This window comes from Festucalex cinctus, chromosome 18 (genome assembly GCF_051991245.1).
Source record: "Festucalex cinctus isolate MCC-2025b chromosome 18, RoL_Fcin_1.0, whole genome shotgun sequence".
NCBI lineage: Eukaryota > Metazoa > Chordata > Actinopteri > Syngnathiformes > Syngnathidae > Festucalex > Festucalex cinctus.
This window is the reverse complement of record NC_135428.1, coordinates 5514572-5530119: the sequence shown is the minus strand read 5'-3', so window position 1 is coordinate 5530119 and position 15548 is coordinate 5514572. Positions and strand designations below refer to the sequence as shown.

General features: G+C 37.2%; 1 long non-coding RNA gene across 2 annotated transcripts in view; it reads left to right on the top strand.

Annotated features, from left to right (window-relative positions):
- LOC144006078 (uncharacterized) overlaps nucleotides 1–14611 on the top strand; it is a 37116-nt gene extending 22505 nt beyond the window's left edge. The window contains exon 5 of one of the 2 annotated variants that reach the window (XR_013279739.1): nucleotides 14492–14611. This is a non-coding gene — a long non-coding RNA (uncharacterized LOC144006078). Of the gene's footprint in view, nucleotides 1–3406; nucleotides 3487–14491 lie in introns of those variants that run through there. The other variant, XR_013279738.1, reaches the window with a different exon arrangement.
- Nucleotides 14612–15548: the final 937 nt, after the last annotated feature.

Sequence of the window (15548 nt, the reverse complement as noted above, 5' to 3'; positions counted from 1 at the left end):
AGCTGTTTTGGCTATGAACTCTGTGCTTAGCGAACTATTACCAGGTTTAAAGGAGAGAAAACTAATACGCCACTGAAAAAGTCCCCCTAACAAGCTTGCACTTCACTTTAAGACGTGCAAGCACTTGGAAGTGTCGAAGCTACTTTCTTTGGCCGATATCACGAAAACCCCTTTACAGTGCCACGGGTACAGTACTTTAATTACCCCACAGTAGGAGCAACGATGTAACCCCGCAGTTACAAGTGGCTGAGGTTCCTGTAGACTTGTATAGAAATCCATCAACGGCAATTTGTTTTAACATTTAATTACAAATCAGAGGCGGGTAGACTATCATAACGAAGCAAATAATCCAACAGTAGCCTGTAAATGCCCGAGGTCATTATAGTACTCTACACTGCGTTAACATTTTATTTGCTGTGAGATTTCCAGGTTGTTATGCTGTTTCACTTGCAGATGCACCTCATTTCTTAATGAATAGCTCTTGACATGTTTACTTGTTCTATGTCAGTTGAAGCGTGTATAGTTCACAAACCTCACATATGCAGAAGGTTGTGTTCACTATTTTTTTTTTTTAATATTTTATGTATTTATTTTTTTTAATACCGCATATTTATGTGAATGAAGTTAGGTTGAATTTTGTGCATGGCTGCAACACTATTGGGGAGACAATAATATCAAATCAAATTCCACCAATTATTAGGACAAAAAAAAAAAAAATATATATATATATATATATATATATATATATATATATATATATATATATATATATATATATATATATATATTATTTTATTGTTTTTTTTTCAGTATTTTTAAGCACACAACATTCTTGGAGCATGTAATAATGCATATTGTCTCTGCTATGTGGAAAAACACTAGTGTTGTTCCGATACTGGTATCGGCAGAGGTGCCGATACGACATTAAAACAGTGGTCTCGGTATCGGTGCCTACTCACAAGTATGCCGATACCATTATTTCCGATGCAAATATAGGATTTTGGATGCAGCATCTTGTGTCTTGCTCCTGCACGACATTCACTGATATGTGACATGCTCACTGCATGTCGATCTAAGATATCCTATTGGCCCTTGAATGCTCTGAACCAATGGCAGGACAGCTTTTTCATGTTGAGGGAAAAAAAACTCAAGTATCGGTATGGTATCGGTATCGGCCGATACTGCAAAGCTGGGTATCGGAATCGGTAACGGGGGCAAAAAAAAGTATCGGAACAACACTAAAAAACACTGCTGTCCATTTTTGTCATTTTTTTTTTTTTACACATTTTTATATTTTCCGGATGAAACTGAATGCAGACGTCCCAAAAACATAAAAATGAAAAAAAAAAAAAAATGGATATGACAAATTGCTATGAAAACAATTTCATGCAGTCATGCTTCTACAAATCTTATCAAATAAATGTGTTTATATTTAAGAAGAAGAAAAATCATTATTTGTCATGTACATACACATACATCAAATTTGACTTCTGCATTGTCCCCATCATCACAGTAGCGGACACAGCATGAAGTAGCTAAAAATGGAATGATGCTAAAGTGCTATAGCCGCAACTTTTGCCACTAGCTTTAACCCCTGCATTTTCAACCCGTTTTATTCTAAGTCTTTCATTAATACTCACCAAATTTGTGTTTACTCTTTATTTTTTCCCAATGAGCTCCATGTTTAAGCATTAACTATTCATATTTTTAAATGAAATCTGCACACATTGAAGCATTCAGATCGCTATTCAAGTTTATTCTTCTTAAGTACTCTTACCTTATCCTCAGCATGTCAAAAACTCAACACATTTTTGTTGTCCAAACAGTATTTTTGTTTGTGTTTTTTTTTCCCCAAGTTTGACATTTTTAAACTTTCTCTTGTAGTTGTATAACGTATTTGGATCTCAGATAGCTAACACTTATCCAAGATGGATTCGAGCTGTTTATTTGTCACGTTCAATACAGCATCAGTGCCATTATCCTCAGCTAATGCTAATATACAACGGGCAACAAATATAACCCAGTGTGGCAAGTGTGAAAAAAAAGTTCAGATGCATTTTGTTTTGTTTGTTTGTGCAGCTATTCCAGTGTGTTAAATAGACCAAATATTATAGTATTGACCGCTTTTATCAATCATTTATACTCCTTTCCTACATGTTTTCTGTGCACCGTGTTCCGTATCTGAAATGTTGTTAAGGGTTCTTTTTTTTTTTTTTTTTTTCCTCTCAGTTGAAAAAACAACTAGCTTCTCACAATAGCTGCTTATTGACCTGTCTCTCAACTGAATGGTGCTGCACCCATCCCCACCCAAGTGCCACCTTGTGTGAGTGCAATGATCGATTTGAAATTTCTCGAGGGCAGCCGAGGAGGCTGCTGGTTACATAAAGTGTCCCACATCTTCACTCCCTGCAGCACTTCCTATCGGGTTTTGTCCGCATACGTGAAGGAGTGTTCAGGGCCATGAGGCAATTTCAGTGCGGTCAAAAATAAAATAAAATAAAATAAAATAAAATAAAATAAAATAAAATAAAATAAAATAAAATAAAATAAAATAAAATAAAATAAAATAAAATAAAATAAAATAAAAAAATCCATTGCTTGTTTATAAAAGCACAGAGAATTAACATAACATTTTCACGGGTTTATAAAAGTTCTGTATTCTGTCATTTGAACCCACATAATACATTGAGATGTATTTGCATAAAATAACTAAAAAAAAAAAAAAAAAAGTTAACTGCATATTTGATTAAAGTACTCCATGTACTTAAAAAAAAAAAGGTAAATAGTCAGCTAGCACGGAGCAACCATTATCGACCAACAGAACAAGATTAAAACGCCAACAGGTACAATCATGTACTGTATATGCATGAATAAACAATAAGTAAAAGACTTCCATGGTCACATACTGCATATTAAAATAGTCGAGAGCTGTTAACTTGCAAATGCACAGCAGCGCTACGCTGATTATAATTGGCAAAGAAAAAAAAATGCAGTTGAAACATTTTAACATATCTGTATGCAGAATTGATATTAGGGAACTTCTGAATGCCTTAATAGACCGTAAGTGCCGCCTCATTAGATTATTGCTTAAATGCCATGTTTGTAAGGTTAAGAAATGCAAATGAAAAGCATTAAATGTATCATTTAAGGCTGCACTGAACATTTGTCCAGTCGCTAAGTAGGGGTCATGTAGTTGGTGGCTGATTTAATTCAATCTGGTTCTCTCATACATTTGAATCTGGAGATGATTAACATCAAACTTTAATGAGTATTTGCAGTCTTTTAAGCAAAGGAAGTATTTGAAGAAGAAAGCAGTATTTTGGTATTTTCAACCAAACATCCAACAGTTGAATTCTTCATCCATTTTATTTCACATTTTGGATTAAAATTCCCTTTCATTTTTCAGTTATTTTCCTGCGAGCGCCGCGGCATGTAAGTGCTTCTCCATTTAAAAGCAAGACTAATAGCATTCCAAGCACCGCTCACCTACTCAGACAGCCCACTCTCGCCTTGGCAGCCCACTACTTTCTGGCCTTGCCTTGCCAAGCATGCCACAACCAGCTGGGGGCAATCTTTAATACAACACCTGAGCTGCATTAACTCCTCGGCGCCAATGGAACGTCAGCGCGGCGCACTTTGGGGAAGGTGTGCTGCTACCAGCGGATGAGACATGGCTCGTGTCAAAGGGAAAGACAAGTTGTTTAATATATTTAATGAGATGCAGATTTGGGGTGTTCGGAAGCCTTGTATAAAAGGAAAATTAAGCAATAAATACAACGGGGAGCCGCGTCAGCTGATTATGTCATTAGTCAAAGACACCGGACGTCCCATTCTTCTTTTCAATGATTCCAGTGTTGATGGGTTAGGATTTCCTGTCAGTGTATTAAAAATACTTCTGCCAATGTTCAAATAAATCCAAATTGTGCAAGTTTTTTTTTTTTATTTTTTTTTTTTTTTTTGGAAATGCTTTTATTAACACAGTTCAACACAGCTTTACATTTAAGAATACGTCTTACATACATAAAAGATACGAAAATCGTTATACAGTTTAAAGATAGTAAAATAAAAAATAAACATTGACATGAACACAGGTCAACCATCATTGGATATTACACAAACGAAGCATCATAAGAGAAAAACTTCCAACAGATTTGACAGTTTACTGCTTTTCTTATTGTTGATAAATTTTACAACTTTGAAAATAGATTTCAATTCCAAAAGGAAGCACACAAATCTGGGGTTGGACTTGGAAAACTTTTGTTTGTGAATAAACAAAACTTAGCATAAAGAATAACAAAATTAAGTAAATATTCAGAGTTTTTGTCTTCTAAGTTACGATAGTAGCAAACTACATCTTTTAGATTAAGATTGTACCAAATTGTGCAAGTAGATTATTTGCGTACTATATTATGACATCAAAGTTATTATTGTGGAGGAGGTACCAATGGCAGTTGTTTTTCCTCACTTTTTTAAAAGGTAGATTGTAGCTTTTACTTTGTCACTAACACGCAATTAGTGCTACATTGTAAAGTAGTCAACATTTTATGCTAATATGCGTCACTAGCTAATATGCGGCACTAGCACTATTCTATGCATAGACAATAAACATGTACGCTCCAAGTCTAACTTGTTCTTAAGTGATTTTGCCATTCACGTATTAAGTTCCTGAATTTCTCTGCTTTTGTGTCGGCGCTTGCTGCATATTAGCACATTTCTTGACGGATGAAAAAGGAATAAACGTACCAACCGGTCACATTGTATATATTCCCGACTGCCGTCTTTTGAACACGGACAGTTTTTCTTCCCATTATTTGCCAGACAATGTCATTGTCTGGACAGTCTCTTTGAGATTGACATTGCTTGCTGGTTTTTTACAACTGCCACTATCATTACTTGCCATTAGTCATGATGGATGGGCTAATTTTATCTCAATAAAAAAGAAAAAAGAAAAAAAAAAGATGATGCTGAGTGAACGGAACACCGTTTTGCAAAGCATGCCACTTCCTCTACTTCTATTCCAACAACCTTGTTAGTTTCGCTGGCATAACATCGCCAACTACTGGCCTGGCATAGACATTGCAGCATTTTAACTCATTTCTGTTAGCCTGTTTATTAAACATCCATCCATTAACGTAAATATTACAGTTATTTTTGCACTTATTTTACACTCGTTTTAAAACAAGTGGCATTAAAAATGAAAACCAACGCTTCCTTGTGTACATTTCCACAGATTCAAGTGATCCTTTCCTTATTAACCTCAGCCATTCTTGTCTCTTACAAGTAAAACAAATCATGACGCCAATCTTACCAAGAGCCGGCGTGTCGCCACAGACGCTTCATCAGATTGTTCTTGTGCTTCATTTGACTTAATGTTGAGTAGTATTCAGCCACTAGCTCCATTGGGACAGTGATTTATTGAAGTGAGGATATTGACTTGGGAATTAATTTCTAAGATGTTTATAGAGTCACCATAAGTGGCAGCCATTATTTTTATATTACTGTATCCTGCACAATGCTGCAAGGGTTTATAGTCGAATAACAACCAAATAAACATGATTTTTTTGTGTTATGATGTACAGCTAGATACTGTAGGTGATTCGGGGAAGACTGTATCAGCTCTCACAAAGTAGATTTTTTTTCCGATATGAGCAAGCAAAGCTGAAAGGTAATGGTAAAAGAATTACTTTGATTTCGCATTTTTCGATTGCATCGATACACTGGTGGCAAAGGCTTGAGTGGTGGTTAGGTGCTTAGCGTCATGCTCAAGGACGCAACAATTCCAGTGCAGGATCAACCCATGAACGGTCTCATTACAGGATAAGCCATTAAACCTCCTGTGTCGCGGCTATACATGAAATATATCTAGTGCGGATCTCAAGTGCACTTATAAAGCAATGTCATTCACTTCTTCACCATATTGCCACTTGGTAATTAATGTAAAAACACCTATCAGTCAAGCAATGCATCATTAATAAGGAAAAAACATATCACTTTATTGTTTATTTATTTTTATTGTTTTTCAGGAGAAATCAATTTTTTTCAAAAATGAGATCAAGAACTGTATCGTCGCCCCCAAAATACTCTCCCTCATCGTCTGTGCATTCGGAAATACACTTTGAGCGTGAACTGCTTCACGTTGAATATTCGGAAACTCCGAGCATTGTTCGAATGTGTTGCTGGGTACAGACTAGAGTACCCCAAAAAAAGGTGTACCGCACCCCAGTGCATCAGGCAGTACAACGAAAGGAAACAGTTCAAGCATGAGCTGCTGATTGCTTCCGAAAACACACACACTGAGTGGTGTCAGGTCGGCAGAGAGAATTCACGAAAACACCCGGTTGCAAACGGGGATGGTCAAACTTCCGCTTAGAACTACGTAAAGGTTTTCTTTTTTAATCTGGATTACTTTATCTAGAATCCTGCATCACATTGTGGTGAAAAGTAGAATCCTGGTAACTTACTAAACCTTTTGGTGGGATAAATTATTGCCATAACTACCGTACTTTTTCTATAACAGGAGTATGGTAATCATGACGACTAATATTTGGTTTCCTTACACCGCAACACGGATTACAAACCAAACAAAAACTTTGGCCAAAATGTGATGCAGAATTCAAGTTAAGCTTTTTTTGTTTGTTTGTTTTGTTTTTTAACTAAACAGAAGAATTTTAGCATAGTTATAGTTTGCTGAAATTTACTCTAACGACCCGACACCACTTGTGTATGTTCAGAGCGGCATAGCGCTCCCCACCCATTAATTTCCGAATGCAGTCTATATTATAAAGCAGCTCGTTCTGGAACTGTTTCCTTTCCTTGTACTTCCTGATGCACCGGGTTCCGGTCCTCCGTTTTCTGGGGCCCTCTGAATAACCGTACGGCATAATTCAACAACGCTCTGTGTTTCCGAACGATCGGAGTGAAGCTGTGCACGCCCAGCGTATTTCGAAATCCACCTAGGGAACGAAGATTTTTGGTGCCAGTCCCAAGTTGTAATTTTAATATATCCAAGTCACACCTGAGTATAAGACGCTGGAACGGCCAACCTATGAAAAAAAGTGCAACGAAAAAAATATGGTAATTGTGTGATCCTGATTTATTAATATTTAGTTTTACGATGACAAATCATTTTGTTTGTTTTGATACGCTATTTAATATATAAGAACACATATTGGACTTGATCAACCTTCCTTTCTGTGAAATATTGTAGGTATGTTGGGAGCATAGCTTTACCTTTTTATGTTTGCAGTGCAGCCTTGAAAAAGCATCGCGGAAACAAGGCAAGACACCTTTCTGTGGTATTCACAATGTTAAAACAAGCTAAAAAAAAATAAATAAATAAAAGAAAGCATGGATTTTGAGGTAATTCATCAATATAGCAAACACTGTGCAAGCTCTTAGAAACATAGCTCCCAGGTGCGTGGTTTATTATATAGAGAGCAGATGTAGCTTGAAGGAACATTGCGATTTGAAAGTATTTAATTGGAGACTGCGTTTCAAGACAGCCAGGCCTGCCGCTGGTTTCATTCTAATTGCCAGTAGCAATGCACTTAATGAAGCGAGTGGGGAAGAGTGTGGGTAAAGGAGTGCGAGTGACCAGGTTTCCAAGGCAACAGCAGCGGTAGCCAAGTAGTGTTTTCATCTAGAGGAAAAGGCTACAGGAGAGCTGTGCTTCCCTGCTGTGCTTCCCGAAGCTCTATAATAAATGCCTACAGTATACTGTAATTGTTATATTTGTTCAAATGTTTCGAGGCTGGAAAAATTGAAATAGAAACCTGAAGAGTAGGGTCACAAAAATCGAAAGGTTCTGGACAACTTAAGTGTGTAGTTTGTCGAGAAATTACATCTTGCCATAAGTGGTGGTCGAGTTGGTTGCTTTGATGCCACCAGGTTTGTTTACATGCACACAAATCAGCTCTTCAATTGTGCACATTTATGTGACATCCCAGTATTAGTTGCACTTTTTCGCCAAAATACAGTTTTCCAATGCTCGGTATGATTCCGCTACTTTCACACCATTTAGCCATCGCTAGCTAATACTAATACTTTACCTCAGAGAAAATAATAAAACAGCTGTTTATTCATTTTGGGAGTGAATGGAGTTGTCAGAAAGCTGGTTTGTAATCTATTAATAAAGTTTGACTGACCTAGCTGACTGTTTTGTTGACGTTCCCTTTAACGCAGCACCATCTAATGGATGCATAACGTAACCCCAGGCTCTAGTGTAGCGCCGTATATATGGAAAAAGTTAAATATGTCATTTATTGAAGGTGCGTCTTATAATGTGGTGCCCCTTATAATGTGGTGCGCCTTATAAATGGAAAAAGTTTTAAAATATGTCATTCATTGAAGTTGCCTTATAATGCGGTGCGCCTTATAGTCGTGAAAATACGGTAAATGTTTGTATGGGGAATGCTAAGTTGATGAACTATCTATCCATCCATCCATTTTTTTTGACCGCTTATTCCTCACAAGGGGGGGTGCTGGAGCCTATCTCAGCTGGGCAGTAGGCGGGGTACACCCTGAACTGGTTGCCAGCCAATCGCAGGGCGAACAACCATCCACACACACAAGCACACCAAGGGACAATTAACCTGCCATGCATGTCTTTGGAATGTGGGAGGAGACCGGAGTACCCGGAGAGAGCATGCAAACTCCACCCAGGAAGGCCGGAGCCTGGACTCGAACCCGTGTCCTCAGAACTGCGAGGCGGACGTGCTAACCACCGTGCCGCCCCCCCTTGATGAACTAAAGTTTAATTAAACAAACAGACACATTTCCTTAATCATTGATTAACTGAGTATAGATATTATTTTCCTTCTTTCAAATGTGAACAGAGAATTGCAGGTTCGATGTTTAAAATGTTGCCAAATGTTGTCATCTCACAGTTTATTATTTTTATTGATGTTCCGCCAGAAATATTTCCCTCCCTTCTACTTTAAAACATCGGCTTTAAGCTTATGGCGCATGAATTTATTACCTTGTCGGCCCAAACACGCCCCCTGCCTACCTCCAGCTCAGTCTTCTTCTCTTGTGAATTGAATGTTGTTAAGGTCTGCCATAAGTCCGCCGGCTATAATATTTGATCGATGGAACTGTGTACATGCAAGTGGATTTTTTTTTTTTCAATTGAATAGTTTGGGTGTGATAATCCAACTTTTAAAGCGTCAAAGTTGGTCAAACAAAGTCCGATTTCAATTGATATAGTGATAGTTCTTGCATTACTCCATATACTGCACTCTTATGACTGAAAATTTGTATTACGATTGAATAATTGCTCAACCTCATTCATCATTTTTTTTGTCTTTACCATACTGTAATATGTGCTCTACATTCACCTAATGCGTAACCTTACAGCAATTTGACATCTTACAGCTAGCATGCAGCCTACACAGTTAAAAATAATACGAGCTGTAAAACATTAGAAGCCAGAAAAGCTCAAGAGTTATGAGCTGGAGCCATTGACTGGATTTAACATCTTTAATTTATCATCATCCCGTCCCATCTTTATCGGATTGTCGATGATCACATGGTCCTGGGTCTCCCTCACACAATTCTGGGAGACGACTACCCTGAATACAAAAACACTTCCATGAGTCAAAAAGCAGATAATAACCATAATACTGAGACAGCACATCCCTCATGTGAGAGGGTCTCCAAAAGAACATTGACGCATTAATAATTGATAGATAGAAAGCCGGCACTACGCAGCTATTCTGAGAAGCCCTGCGCCTACCACAGGAGAAATTCCCAGAAGCCAATAGGTGCCTGTTATGTCATCCGTTACTACAAAAAGGGAAGTGAAATTATCAACAACTTAACGAATTGGGACCGTTACCCTAGAGTATGATTCGTTTTAAAAAAAATAAATGTCCTCCTTAAAGAAGTTTTGTCTAGGTTTACGAAGCAGCAGCTCTCTAGCTAAAATACTTTGCGATTAACAGAAGTAAAAATCCACTTCTGTATGTGCATAAAAAAAAAAAACACTTATGGAGTTTTATGTCAAAGTTATGTGACACGTCTGCACATGGCTTGACTTAGCTCATGCTCTACTCCACCTTAACTCATTAGCTCCCAAAAACGAATAAATACGTCATATTTTAAATGTTTTAAGTGTCCCAAAGACGTATTTATACGTTTTGTTGTTGTTGTTGTTGTTGTTGTTTTTATGCCAGAGCATAGAGAAGGCTTTGACGCAGTCCCTCTACTGCAGAAAATGGTTGAGTGGAAGCAGAGTATAAGAGATCAAACAGGCCATGTTAAAACAAGCTGATTTCCCCACAGTTCTAAGCAGAATTGTGGAAAAACGATGAAACTTAGCTATGTTCTATTGCTAATTGCTGCACAGTGGAAACAGATAGGGAAATACTTTTTTTTCCCTGATAAACACCCGAGACTCTAATCTCTCTTTTGGTTATGTTCCATATTTTTATAGCAATAGAACATAATACTTCGCGGGCCTTGAAAAATCAGTCAAAATCCAGGCAAACACTTAAGTGAAAATGGTTGGGAGTGAATGAGTTAAAAGATTAGCGTGAAAATTCAAATCCATTACAAAGGACAACAATGTCATGTAGGTAAATAATTGTTTCCTGTAGGCTACATATTTATTCTTTAAATATTCTAGAGAGAATGAGGGCTAGCACGCTAGCAAAAACAGACGTTTCCATCTGGAGGTCATTGGATCAATCTTAGTATTAAATTCCTGACCATATTTTTCTGTACCTGTTCACAGCAACATACAGAAAAGTATCAAGCTATCTATCGCCTGCCTGTCCGATCACGTTTACCGTATATGATATTGATTGGTTTCCTTCCACATCCTCCGAAACAAGCTTGGGAAAGATAAGAAGTGTTCGCTCCTTATACCCTATTACTTGGATGAAAGAGAGACTAATTAGACCTGAACTCAAGTGGTATGGTAATACGTCTCTTAATTGCATCTATAAGTCCAGCATTGTAAATGTCAGGATGTGTTGTTTTGAGATACCCCCAGTCTACTCGCCGGGGTCCAATCGACATTCTCAGTTTTGTGGTTAGATCCACCCGTTTTCTCTACGTCTTGACACCGTTAGGGTCGCGGGTCAGCTAGAGCCTATTGCAGTAGACTTAATGGGAAAGATGGTATACAGTAAACTCTGGATTGGTTGCTAGCCAATCGCAGGTGTATGTGGAAGGTAACGAGATTTAAATAAGATCACCACTCCTTTTAAATCAGAAAATAATTTAATCATATTTGCCATCTTCATCCTGTATTTCTAATTGGCTGGTATCCCCTGCATACACTGATTTGATTGGCTAACTTTTGGCACGAGGACTGATGAGCCAATCGGAGGCAGAGTAGGGCGGGTCATGTCGAGGAAAACGATCCTTCAAATGCTCCCACGAGCCACAAAGGTGACTTAGAAATTTAGCTCAGGTGAACTGATTCGCCCTCGTATATACGGGATACTTGATCGCGACGTGGGTTCGATTCCCGGAGTGGACGCTGCCGATTACACACTAACTACATGCCCTAGTTAAGTTTTATAGTAGCTATGGGCTGGCATTTTATTTTAAAATACAAATTAAAACACAAGAATGGGGACAGATAGTTTAAGATTCAGCGCAAAACAATAGGGATGACGATAAGGGCAATATCGTGATATTAAAACTGCCACAATATCGTCGTCATCATGTTCACAATATTTAAAAGGAACATATCTGTTAAAAAAATTCAAGTTGATTTCCATTTGTGCAGTTCTAGCACCCTCTAGTGGCTATTTTATTAGTGCAATTGAATTTTCATTAGGGATGTTTTGTCCTTCTATGTTTAAAATCTATGCTAATTGTAAGATGAAGGGGAAACTAATTTGCTTGTGACCTTCATATTGTGATATCGTATTGTGATGTTTGGATATCTTTATATCCCTACAAAGCAATAGTGTTTTTCACTATTTTTATTCATTGTTGACTACATATTGGAATTTGTTTTATATTATATTATCATGATCAATACATTTGACATTATTTCCAGGTTGCTTTTGTTCCCAAAGTGTTCTTAACAAGTCAAGATAATTTATTATTGTGAGCAAGAGGGCATTTTTTTTTTGGGACTACACTAAAAAAAAAAAAATGTAAAAACTGACAGTATACCCACACCACAGCCTGTGATTGACATTACGGATTCGTTCTGTGCTGCTCATGGGTCTTTGGAAAAACAATGAAACATTGTACAAGATAAAAGCAACATTTGCATTCTGTGTTTACGCTCTGTAGCTGAGAGGCTTATTAGCTAACAAGCCTTCAAACAGACACAGGTGGTGCACTTTTGTTTGGTGCCTGATTCAACGAGCCGAGGTGCACGACAACAAGACGCGTGTTCATCTCCGTGAGAAGGTTCAGCGGAAAGGATAATAGAGGTTGTCTTGTATAACAGCCACTCACTGTCACCAAATGCTCTCACTTTGTGAGGATTGATTTACAATTGAACAAAAATAACTACAATGCCATCATACCCCTGCTTGTGTTTTATTCTTAAACACATTATAATTCAAGGATAGCATGTTTAGTTTCTGCAGAATGACAAACGAAAGCTAAAAAAGTATTTTTGTTCTCTTGGTTCATTACATTCTCATCAGGGTGACTGTGACATACTCCATCCTTCATACCAAAACTATTGGGATTTCTTTTGGGTTGAGGATGGTCCACTTGGATGCCTTTCATCATCCATCTCGATTGGGGGGGGGGACCATGCATCACAATCATACGCTACATTGCTCATTTGGAGGTTATTGTCTTGTCTGACCAAACGTCTCATTGGTCAATTGCCAGCAAAGCTTCCAATAGGAGAAAAATAAAATACTATGAATGCAGTGTTCCGGAAGAAAGACACTTGATTTGCAAGCACGAAAGCCAGTGTGCAAAATTAATCATGTAGTTTTTTTTTTTTTTTACCATATTACTGTCGGAAGCAGCACACAAGATTATTACATAAATTTTTACCAGCCCTGTTGGCTTGTCCCGTCTTTATGCAGGTCCCAATTTTTATTTATTTATTTATTTATTTATTTATTTATTTATTTTGAGTGAAGTCATAAAGTAGGGTTGCCACATTGGATTTGTGGTAAAAAACAACAACAACAAAAACAAAACAAAAAAACAAACAAAAAAAAACACCTGACCAAGCAAATTTAAAAAACAAGCCTGAAATTATTCATACCCCTGGCAAACTTTTGAGTATGTGGACATTTTAGCATGACAAAATCCCAAAACATACAGCAATAGTGGTTAAGAAATGGTTTGTGTACGAAAATTTTAACGTTGATGACAAGAAGAGCTCATTGCTTAAAGATGAATGGGCAAAAATATCAACCGAGCCATGCAAAAAAGCTGATCAGCAACTATATGATGCGTTTTATTTGCCAATAAAGGCGTTTCTGATAATTTTTTAGGAGAAAGATATGAATAATTTTGGACCTGACACTTTTTGTTCAAATGTATATTTTGTTCAAATATTTTTTTTCCCCCCACAGAGACAGATTGTAATGCAATGTATGTCCCCTCATCACAAAAAAAACTGAACTTAACTCATTTGCTCCCAATAACGTGTAAATACGTTTTTTTTTATTGTTTTAAGTGCCCCAAAGACGTATTTATACGTTTTTTTGTTTTTGGTTTTTTGGGTTTTTTATGCTAGAGCATGCATAAGGCTTTGATGCAGCCTCTCAACGGTTACAGAAATGATAATTATTACACAAACGGCCAGCAGGTGGCAGCAGAGCAAATTTTAAATAGATTTGTGAAAACTGATGAAACTTAGCTCTCTTCTAATGCTAATTGCTGCAAAACAGAAACAGATTGAAACACACTTTTTTTTCCTGATGAAAGAAGAGACTTTAATCTTTCTTTTGATAGATTCCATGCTTTTATAACAATAGAGCACATTATTCTGTGGGCCTTTCAAAATCAGTCAAAATCCAGTAAAACAGCCGGGAGCGAACAGGATTGCTTCCGTGAAAATGGCTGCGAGTGAATGTTAATGTTCATTATTCAGCTAGTCACACACACTGTAAACTACAAACAAGGCATGTCACTCTAAAAAAACAATTAGATACAAACACGACGTGGCAACATTTAACACCTCTAGAAAAACATCACCCACAATTCCGTGTTATTTTGTGAAACACAATATCCAAATGTAGCAGTATCAATAACTATGCCTTCAAATATCAATTTAAAGGAGCGTAACAAATATATGACGGACCAACAAAAATCTGAGAGCTGCAAAAATACAAGGTTTGCCTGCGCTTGAGGGAAATACTTAAGCTAGAAAGTTCATACAAATACCCAGGATGAGATTTCATTCCCAAGCGGTCCACAAACACGTTCTCATCCTACAACTACCATAATCTCCTAAAAAAATCCACAGCAGATCGAATCGCCTCACACCTTCACTACAAGGGGGATGCCAGTGGAGCTGATCAGTGCGCTTGGGATCATTTTTTTGTTGCAGGTAGTGGAAGGAGCCAACACAAAGGCGGGGATAGCAAGCTGGGGCTACACACTGAGCTAAACAAGATGGATGAGCTCAGAGGCTCGGAGACATCACAGCAAGTCAAACATGAAATATTGCATTCTGGTTTTGAAAATGGCTTAACTGCAACATTTCCAATGCTGCCGTAGAGCTCACCGCACAACACAAGATGCTGACTTTGTATGTTCAACTGGTGATGACAGCCTTTGCAAACAGACCGTTGTAAAGAATCAATGTCTGAACTCTGTAGCACACAACGCATTTTTAAATGGCACCATCTGCTTATCTTTATAAAATCCAACATTTGAATTGTATCTAGACCCAGGGGGTGTCCAAACTTTTTCATTTGAGGGCAACATACAGGAAATCAGGACAACGCAAGGGCCACATAATGTTATGAAGAGGAATTGTGTTTAGTCCTAAAAATTGTACAAATTATTTATTTGTGCTTTTGCATATTTCGAAAAATGTTACAGTATATAAACCAATTTATTTGTAATATGGCAGGAGGGTAATTTTTCATTTTAGTTCGTTTTTATTAGTTTTCAGGGTGGTTCTGTTAGTTTTTATTAGTTTAGTCATTTAAAAAATGCTTAGTTTTAGTTTACTTTGTTAGTTTCATGGGTGCGATGTCATCTGAAGGTGCTTTTCTATTGGCTGCTGCTAGATGACGTCACTTCTGTGTGACATACTTTCAAACGTCATTTTCCCGGTTTATATCAAATTAAATCCACTAAAAATCATCCCCAAATTAAATTAATGACCAAAAACTAAAACGAAGGACATGTTTGCTATAATTAGAGTTTTAATTCGTTTTGTAAACATAAAATGTAGTTTCAGTTAGTTTTAGTTTTTTAAAAAGCATTTTTGTTTTTATTTTATTTCGGTAACAATATTGTTTTTTGATTTTAGTATTAGTTAACTAAAATAACCTTTAATGGAACCTGTTTTTCGATACCCTCCCTTCTTACTTTGACCATCTACAAACATTTTTGTTTTGTTTATTTTATTTGAATTGAGTCAAATGCCATTTTTA